Here is an 8282-nt window from a genome sequence, read left to right as displayed (position 1 = left end):
GCCTCATGTGAAGAATGGCCTTCAATGTACCTTTGGAGCACCTGGCGTGGTCAGGTCACAGTCAGGATATTGGATTAGGTGTCACAGTCAGGATATTGGATTAGGTGAACTATTAGTCTAATTGGAAGAGCGGTTCATGTGAACTTTTTACAATAGCAACAATGGATTCCTAAAACATTTCCATTTGTCTGTCACAAAAACAGTCTCTATAAATAGGACTGACCTCACTGGAAAGTTAAAGACTGTAGGCCAAATGTTTTACTTGTGCTTATAGCCAACTGAGAATAGAACTAAATAGAATGAAGAACTGGAGCACTGTCATAAGATCAGGGATGAAATTAATGGAGAGAAAGGAATTTTGCGTTTTCATTGTTTAACATTATTGGTAATATGACTGTTCTTGTTGCAAATATTCTACTTTAGGGTTAGAATTTGTTCTAGGAAAATGATGGCTACCTACCATGGCAATTTTATTAAAAGCAAACGCTTGGTGTTCTTGATTAAATGAATAGATAGATGACTCTTTCGATAGATATAACAGTGCTATGGGGAAACCAATAAGGGTGTATGTAAGTAACTGTGATTATTATTATTTATTTAGTCAACTTACGGACTGCTTCCTGTTGCTGTTGTTGGCATTCATCTGTCTTGAGAGACAATGGAGTGTGCCTCTGGGAGGAAGTCAAAATGCTGTGTTAGCAGCACTGAAGTGACCCCTGCAGGGTGCAAGCTATATATAACAAATAACCAGCAGATAAAAGCACCAAAAATACTAAGAATAGTACAGAACAAACAGTAGTTCAGTCCAGCTGTGCAACCCAGCAATCAACAACCAGGAAATGCCTAGACAAAAAGGTACGTTTCCAGTATTTTAAACGCACTATAGATAGAGCCTCTCAAATTTGGGATGGGAGAAAACATTCCAGAGATCAGGTGCCACCATAGAAAAGGGTTTAAATTAATTTTTGAAGGCTTGTTTCAGCGCTGAAGTGCAATGTGTGCTGTGGGATAACAGTGTTATAAGAATTCTGTGCTGCTAATAGGGAGAACTGGAACAAGTGCTTCAGGCTGCAATCCCGTACACACTTTCGTAGCAGTATTTCCTATTGAACTGAATATGGCCTACGTCTCAAGAGACATGGATGAGATTGCACCCTCAGTGAGCTAAGAATAGGTGTAGTGTTTGTTGCTTTGTTACACACAGAGACGTGCAAAAGAAGTGAACTCAAGCAGCAATACCAATTGCAGCCATCTTGCGATCCTAACTGGTATTTAACTCCAAGAGCTTTCAAGGACACACAATATAAAGCCATTACTTGCAATAAATGTAAGACATCTCTCTCTTTTTAGTCAAGAGACCCACTGCAGAACAAGAAACTTGTGTTTGAACAGATGTGGTTTTAGATGTCTTTAGGCTGCAATTGACTATGTCTTTTATTTGTGTTAACAAAATCAAGCTTCAATTTACACCCTTGTTGCCATAAAGCACAGGTTGAAATTAGGGAGATGTTTGAGAGGTGAGAGTACCAGCAATGTTTCTTCAAAAGAAGATGGAGTTCTTAACTGTGGCGCAGTTAAGAACCACAGTTAAAAGCGGAACTAGGAGTGTTAAGTGGAATAAAGATTGAGAAAAAAATTAAATACTTTGGTGTATGGCTGATTGCTAAGAATCCCAATATATTCCAAGATAATTATGTCATAGTATGGAAAAAGGTTAGAAAGAACTTGAAAATATGGGGAAGGGTGAAATTATCACTACTGGGTAGAATGTCAGCCGTAAAGATGTGGCTTTCACCTATAGAAACAATTTCCCAGAAGAAATTGAACATGCAATAATATACAGAGACCTATTAGATTTTACAGAAAAATATGTAAAACTGAAAAAGTTTGATGATATTAGAAATTGGGTAACGAGCTGGTTGCATTACAACCACCTGAATGAAATGTTCACATGTGATAAAAAGTGTTGCTTTGATGAGCAAAGTTCTCAATTTGAAATCAAACTAATAAAAAATAGAGTAATAGTGATATCAAGGATGTATAAGTTATTGTTAGAATGGCAAACCAAAGATGAAATGGTTAAATCTACTGTGGTCCATTGGGCTAGGCATGTGGGACACAACATTAGAATCACTGGAAAAGTCGTGGAAATTCGGGTTGAAATTCACAGTATGTCATACCTTGAGGGGGAATTTTATGAAAATGATATATAGATGGTACCTAACACCAAGTAAGTTATCCAAACTGTATAAATCAACTTCAAATCTTTGTTGGAAATGTAAAGAAGTAGAAGACTCATGTTACAAATGAGTAACAAAGTAGCTAAGGACTTTTGGGAGTTGATTTATAATGAGTTGAAAAAGATATTTAAGGCAACTTTCCCAAAAAGACCAGAAGCATTTTTACTAGGGATAACTGAAGCAGAAATCCCCCCCAAACAGATGAATCTATTTCTTTACACAACCACGGCAGCACAAATATTATACGCACAAAAATGGTGTGTTGAGGTGGTACCTACCCAAGAAGAATGGCTGCTGAAATAGGATTTGAGTAAGAACATCAGGGTGGGTGATTTTTTGTATTTATTGTGAGATAAGGTAAAGGTATAGAATAGAGTAACTATAATATGCAACATAAATTGAAAATTTGAGGGAACAATGGAGGGGAGGGAGGAGAAGTTGTAGGTGGATTGATTGCTTGCTAAATTTGAAATGTTGTTGAACTGTTTATTTGTTGAAAAATTATAAATAAAATTATTTTTAAAATAAAAAAGAAGGTGGACTGTTACCCAGAACTGGCCCAAAATTATGTAGGACTGCAGCATACATGCTGTGTGCTCTCAAGCCACAAAGATGGTGGTCTGCATTGCAGGGGGTTAAACTAGATGACCCTGGTGGTCCCTCCCAACTTTACAATTTATGATTCTGTGATTCTAAGAGTGACCAGTTCTGTGGGCACTTGAGACTCATAGGGAAAACAGGCACTGTCCAGTCCCCAGTCTGAGTCAAGCAGAGAGAATACAGGACCTTGGACAGCTCCAAAGGGCTATGCAAAGGCAGCCACAACTTATCTTGTCTCTGTGGGCAGCTAGAGCTAACTGAAACCTTATGTAGGCTGGTCAGGACTGAAGTATGCTAGCCTCCCTGGAGAAGCTGGCTAGGTTCCTTGTTATTATTGTTATGAACTCACACCTCAGTTGAGGATATGAGTAATATAAGAATAGTATCTTCTTATAAATGTGAAGTAAGTCACCAATATACCAGCAGTGCTGGATCGATAGGAACTTCACAAGAAATGCAATCTTTGGTTGTAAATTATATTTCACTAAAATCGGGAAATGAAATAGATTTGAGTGTTCAATTATATGAAAATATTTATGAAAGCATGGGGTGAAGGGGAAGCACAGAACAGTGAGTCCTCCACCACATTTGAAGCCCAGCTCTTTCATAAGGTGGGTTTTCACTATAAATGCACACACACACACACACACACACACACACACACACAAACATACATATGTACGGCTGCACCCCTGCTCGCTCCACTAGCCAACTCCCCTGCCATCCCCAAATTAACCCTCTACAGCTTTCTCTTCCCACCCCATGCAACCACTAAACTCACTTTTCACCTTCCCAACCCCATTTTTGAAGCCACTTCTTTATTCTAATCTGCAGCCCCCTTTGCACCCATTTTTATCTTCATCCACATGCATCTTCCTTTTGTGCATCCCCTCTGCACACAAACAACCCCCATGGTAACCTCTTGCATCTTCCTACTCCCATACATTGTGTCTCCTCCATGCTGCTTTTTCTCTAATTTCTGCTGTTTTGCAACACCTCCGTTTTCTTATGTGTCCATCCCTGTTTTATTCAAACTTCTGCTGTCATTTAAAACTACACCTTTCCTCTGCTGTTGTGCAACCTGCCTTCTCTCTTGTTCCCCTCCCTCATCCTGACTTCATGCAAATCCAGGATTGCCATAAGGCACTATGACTTGATTGAATTGTATTAATTGTTTTGATTAATGTTGCTGTTTGCTTTATATGCTAATGTGGTTGATAGTATAGTGATTGCAATGTTTGTTGTTTTTTAAATGCTGTTCTGATTACTGTGAGCCACTCTGAGGTCAACATTTGTCATTGGAAAAGAAGGGTACAAATATTAAATCAACTCCAGTCCTCTAACTGGGGCTGCACTCTGACTTCATGCAAATCCAGGATTGTGATGTGCACTACTAATCCTCCAATAGAGGCTGCACAATGACGCCCTTACATTTTTATGTATATAAAGGTAAAATGTAGGTAAAGGGCCCCTGGATGGTTAAGTCCAGTCAAATTCAACTATGGGGTGCGGTGCTCATCTCTGCTTTCAGGCCGAGGGAGCTGATGTTTGTCCACAGACAGATTGGCAGGTTATGTGGCCAGCAGGACTAAACCGCTTCTGGCACAACGGAACACTGTGACGGAAGCCAGAATGCACGGAAACACCATTTACCTTCCCATCACAGCAGTACCTATTTATCTACTCACACTTGTATACTTTCGAACTGCTAGGTTGGCAGGAGCTGGGAAAAATCAGCGGGAGCTCACCCCATCGCGTGGATTCAAACCACCAACCTTATGATCTGCAGGCCCAATAGGTTTGGTGGTTTAGACCACAGTGCCACCTGGCAAGGTCTAGGCTGGTGTGGTAGCAGTCAGATATCAAAACGATCTAGCTATGTAGGGTCTTTAGGAGAAACTGAGGTATAGCACGGTGAGATAGTCCAAGAATGGATGAGGTCCAACAGTGTGTTGTGAGGCAAAGGCAAACACAGCATAATTGACTTTCTTCCATGTCTGTATTCATCTACACTTTTGAAGCCTGCTCAGTGCTGTAGTATGCTTGCTTTCTAATGTCTGCATGCTTGGCAATTCTTTGGTTTGTTGCATGGTTAGCAGTACTTGTCAGGACTTGCAGAGTCTGCGCAGAAGAGTACTGCAGCCCTGACTGTAATGCTGTTGCCATTGCGTTCAGAGAGAATACAAAAAGAAACATACAGCCTAAACTCAGCTGCTCTTGAAAGGAGATGTATTAAAAATAATCTTGCAGTTCTGCATTGTTGTTGTTGTTGTTGTTGTTGTTGTTTAGTCATTTAGTCATGTCCGACTCTTCATGACCCCATGGACCAGAGCACACCAGGCACTTCTGTCTTCCTCTGCCTCCCCAGTTTGGTCAAACTCATGCTGGTAGCTTTGTGAACACTATCCAACCATCTCGTCCTCTGTCGTCCCCTTCTCCTTCTGCCCTCCATCTTTCCCAACATCAGGGTCTTTTCCAGGGAGTCTTCTCTTCTCATGAGGTGGACAAAGTATTGGAGCCTGCATTGCCACTAGCAAAAAGGGACAGTAAGAAGCAGCTACAACTCCAAAAGCTTTTCAAGTATCACTAGGCATGTATTATGCCTTTCCTTTACTGCATGGCCTTTACTCAAGATCTCTCATCTTGGCGGTGGTGGGGAGGCATTCATAGTGAAGAGGTGCTACCTTCTGGAGTGTGTAATGATAGCTGCTGCATGCCCACCCCCACCAAATATTTTTCCTCCATTACCCATTATCCATATTAGTATGGAAGCAGAAGTTCACATTTCCGTTGATGAAAACCTTCATCATATCCCACACAAAAACACACATGCACCTGTTTTAGCTAAGGTATAATTAGACCTTAGGACAAGATTACATATCTTGAATCCTCTTCTCCCCAACGGCAAATTGCATTGCCAGAGAGTATGTGTTTGGCAATCTAATACGTTAGGTGATGTGGAGAGGCCCAATAAATTCTGTGGAGCAGATTAATTTGAATTAATTTTAGCTTGCAGCCAATATTGGATGTTTGAACAGAGGCCAGAATTTTCTGCCATTATTTAGTCTGGATGGTAATTTGTGCCTCGAGAATACTGCTTAGCCTGAGAGAATCAAGTGGGGGTTAGGAATTTTCTCACAATAACTTGCAATATACTGAAGCCAATGTTCGGTACTAACTAAATGCATTTACAGTGAGATGCAGCTATTGTGAAGTTATAGGAATAGCTTAAGTCTCCAGCTAAATGTGTGATTGAGCAGCAAAGATGGACAAATCTGTCAATTTAGATTTCTCTCAGTTTCAAGTCTTAAATTCTTCATGTTTCTACATCAGTTTGGGATTTATTAATTCTTTAAAGTCCTCTTGAAAATTCACTAGCATTTTAGTGCAAATTTCTCCTAATAGACACATTATTGTATGCTGTGGTTCCTAATACAGGATACACATTTTTGCAAGCAATTCCTCCTAATATAATGCATTTCACTAATAGTTGCATTTATATGCACACCATGCCATAATATATGCATACTGTTAAACACTATTTGTTTGGAGAGTTGCATCACAAAATTCAGAGCAGTGAGGATTTTGAAGAAGAGCTGTGTTTTGGTTCACATATTATTTTGGGAAAAGTGAAAGTTTGAACTTCAGATCCAAAATAAGTTTTTCCACATCCCCATGGAAGTGATCTGAAAATGATGGAAGGGGAAAGGATGGCAAGAACATCTTGGTTATTTTCTGGTGGGGAGGAGAATAGAAGTTCAAGCAAGATCTATCTGTAGTTTTAAGTCTAGGATTGTTCCAAACTGAGGGATTCTGTTCTAAGTTTAAAATATATTCATATCATCCAGCCACGTTATTATAATCTTGATTGGAGTATTGGTTAAATCCATCTTGGTGAAACTCCTCTCAATAACTCTAACTACAACTGTAATGGGGCCCTTAAGATAAGTGTAATTTCTGCAGGTGAGGGCAAAAGCAGCAAGAGAATCAAGAGGTATAAGAAAATGGTTTTTTCCCTAGTATAACCCAGCTCAGAAAAAGTATTTAATGTTGCCTTCAAATGAATATTCTTCCTCCCCTGTATCCACAGGACTTCTTAGTCAAAGAATGGGCAATATCAGAATGCTGGTACCTGCTCCTCTTTCCCAGCTTCTCGTCCCAGTCATAATCTCCAGCATCCCCTTGTTGCTGCAGAGGCTTCTTCCACCATGGGTTCCATTGTGTAAACTCAAAAAAGGAGGAGGAGGCTTTCTGCATGGCTTCACCCAGGCTATGGAACCTCCTGCCAGAAGCGGGCCATTTCTCTCTGGGCTTTTTGCCATGCCGTTAAGTCATTATTATTCTGGCAGGCGTTCAACATGCTTTTTCACCTGTTGCAGACCCAACTGGGCACTTTAGGGTTTTGTGTGTGTGTGTGTGTATGTGTGTGTGTGTGTGTGAGAGAGAGAGAGAGAGAGCTGCCCTGCACAGGACTGTTTTTCCAGCTGGAACTCCCCAAAGCATAGTTCCAGCACTTCTCAGGTGGCACCATTGCCATTCTAAAAGAACGAGGGAGGTGTTCATGGTGAGTTCCAGCACCTCTTTTCCTAGAAAAATAGCACTGGCCTTGCATATTGTTATGGCAAATGAAGGATGGGCGATTAATGTTTATAATAGCACAAATAATAAAGATGTATCCCTGCACCACGAGTGTGACACAATTCTGTTGCCATGGTTGTGGAATTCCCTCTCAGTGGAGATTTGCGTGTCTTCCTCATTGATATATTTCCATTACCAACTGGAGATTTTATTTGTTCTTCCTGGTCTTTGGTGGCTTATAATAGGACTAAATGGTTGCTGATGGTTGCGTGTTGGGCTGCTTGCACGCATTTTCACATTATTGTGGTTTCACAGTTTTATCATTGAAATTTTATTCTTGTATTAACAAAACCTGCACACCACTCTGTGAAGATCAGCTGAAGGACAGTCTAGAAATGTGTCAGCTAGATCTGATACTAAGACGCATTTCAACTTCCACAACTTTGACTGCATCAGGGACCCCTGTTGTCCATGCATGCCAGGACTACCTGTGACCCCAGTGGAGACACACCTCTCTGGCTGAATGCACATTCATTGCTGCAGGGATCTAAAATACGCTTCCCACCACCATCAGTGTGGTCACAGAGAACGCAGTCAGAATGTCAACATCCAGCGGAGGTTTCAATTTTTTTCTAAAAGGAGAGTTTTCTTCTTCCTTAAAGGAACAACACTAGCTGTGCTGCAGCCCATTTCAGGTTGAATTGCAACCTGCCTGTTGACAAGAGATACTTTCAGCATATTGCGATGAGACTGCAATCTTTACTGTGCTTGCTCCCCTGGGAGTAAATTCATCGAATGCAATGGGACTTTCTTACAAATAAACATGATTCCACTGCTGGTTGATTTCAGGGTCCCTTATGTGCA

The 8282-nt window shown here is 40.7% G+C and overlaps 1 long non-coding RNA gene across 1 annotated transcript in view; it reads left to right on the top strand.

Annotated features, from left to right (window-relative positions):
• The first annotated feature begins 819 nt into the window (after positions 1 to 819).
• The window catches only part of LOC310770359, a 63418-nt gene continuing 55955 nt past the window's right edge, over positions 820 to 8282 (top strand). Inside the window, exon 1 of the long non-coding RNA XR_014552108.1 lies at positions 820 to 855. This is a non-coding gene — a long non-coding RNA (uncharacterized lncRNA). The remainder of the gene's footprint in view (positions 856 to 8282) is intronic.

Source organism: Podarcis filfolensis (genome assembly GCF_964270895.1).
Source record: "Podarcis filfolensis genome assembly, chromosome: 9".
NCBI lineage: Eukaryota > Metazoa > Chordata > Lepidosauria > Squamata > Lacertidae > Podarcis > Podarcis filfolensis.
This window is presented reverse-complemented; position numbering and strand designations above follow the sequence as displayed.